A 2,159-nucleotide genomic window follows, 5' to 3' on the forward strand; every position below is an offset into this window, starting at 1 on the left:
AAAGGAAAACGCATTGACCCCAAGTTCATCCATCACACTGTGCAGGTCAAGCACTTGGATCCCTTTCTAATGAAGAAAGGACTGGGAGAGGTGGTAGACTAGGACCAGGGGACTCTGTGTCTTCCTATCTCACCTTTTCCTGACTGATGGGCTAACAGTCTCCTCTTCATCACAAGCCCACACCAGCTTGTTGTCCAGTCCTCAGCCTGTCTACCCCAGCTTCTGGCCCTGCCCCTGCCCTTCTCTTTCAGGCCTCAGTGTACCCTTACTCCCCTAGTATCTTAATTACTGCTATTAAAAGGCTGCCCCCTACTGGAGGCAAGAGAGGGCGCATGCCACTGCTAGCAGCTCCCAAATGGCTTAAGGGACCCTCAAGCCTGTACTCTGGGGTTCAGACCTCATGGGAGAAGGAAAAGATGCAAAGAATGGGTGCTTCCAGCACATACATACTAAGTTAAGAACATTATTTCCTGGCCAGGGTGTGGTGGCGCACCCCTGTAATCCCAGCACACGGGAGACTGAGGTAGGAGGATCGCTGCAAGTTCAAAACCAGCCTGGACTACACAGTGAGTTCCAGAGCAATCTACTATCTACATAGTGAGACTGTGTCTCAAAAAAATTAAACAATTTAATTAATTAATAAGAACATTATTTCCTTATTCTATCACCCCTAAAATTAGCCCAAATCCAGAGCAATGTGCCTTGGCACCACCCTGTACCATCATTAACAGAAGCAGAGTCCCCAGTGTCCCAACACATAACCACCACCAGCCCATGCCTGCCAGAAGAGACTGGGCCCTTTCTCAGGATGGGATCCTCTTCCACATATGCTGGGATGAGACTCAGAGGCTGAAACGGGGGGGCAGTCTGAGTTCTTGGGCCAATCAGTTCTCTACAGTAGGGTACTAGTTAGCAACTTTCAAAGCACTTTCACACTCTACCTCATCTGATCCCATCTGATACTTTCTACCCACTTGCCCAGCCTGGGGCTCTAGCCAGGGAAAACAAGGCAGGGAGTAGAGGCTGCCCGGTCAGGACACTCCCCTGTCCTCAATACTACCCAAGACTGAGAGAGGGCTCTGAGGCTTCCCTGGTGAGTTGGAAGACATTTTTCATTTCTGACTTTTAAAATCTTTCGTATGTCTCCTCTTGGCACCTTTTCTCCTCTAAAGTGGGGCCGTTATTTTCTAACCCAAACTCCAACCACAGATGTAAAAGTGCAGAGAGGGAGCCAAGATGGGATACCCAATCCATCAAATCACAAAAAGTACCAAGCCAGTCCAGAAGTCTAAGCACACAGGCCACTGGATTACAATCACCATCTGGACCCATAAGATTTCTGGTCCACAGGCAATGGCAGGAACACAAAAGTCCTGAGGCTTCCTCACATAGTTCCCAACTGGAGGACCAAGACCTAGGACTACAGGGGAACAGGGTAAGAGGGTGGCAGGCTGAGTGAGGGCTGCAAGAAAAGGGAGATGAGAAGGAGCCAGAGTCCAAACTCTCACTTGTAAGCAGCAAGGGGGAAAAGCTCACTGGTCTCAGGCATGGGTGGATAGTTGAGTGGAAGAAGCTGGCATGGAATGGAGGGCGATCTTTGGAAAACCAGCACTTGGAGAAGCAAGAAGAGAAGACTGGGATGGATGGAGGAAAGATCCGGCCAGTTAAGTACTGTACTTATTTATCATTTCCCAGCAAACAGCAATGGAGCGAAACAAACCCGTAGCTAGACTGGGAATTGTAGTAACAGCTGGGTCAGGAAGGAGACAAGAAGCTCTCTTTCAAGTTTCTTGCAAAAATAAAATAAAATAAAAGGGCAAAGTGAGTGGCTGTGCCCAAGTAGCTGCTGCATTAAAGGTACGGGCTATGAAGGGCCTGGACTTGCGCCGCCAGGAGATCCATGGCCTCTGCTCAAGGCAGGTGTTTCCCGCGGCTGGGTAACAGGGAAGAAGGGGACCCTGATGACCAAGCACTAAAGGGACGCTTGAGATGGAAGAAACGTAGGTGAGGAGACCGGCGAGGTGCTCAGATGGAGGGCAAGCTTCCATGTTTGCCTAACTGGCGGAGTGCTTGGACCGGGAGCCCAGCAAGGCAGGCCCGGCTCGCTGCGAGGGGGACACAGTGGCGGGCTGGAAACACCTCCGCTGAGCGCGGAGCGC

Source organism: Fukomys damarensis, unplaced genomic scaffold (assembly GCF_012274545.1).
Source record: "Fukomys damarensis isolate Sample0158 unplaced genomic scaffold, DMR_v1.0_HiC HiC_scaffold_17, whole genome shotgun sequence".
NCBI lineage: Eukaryota > Metazoa > Chordata > Mammalia > Rodentia > Bathyergidae > Fukomys > Fukomys damarensis.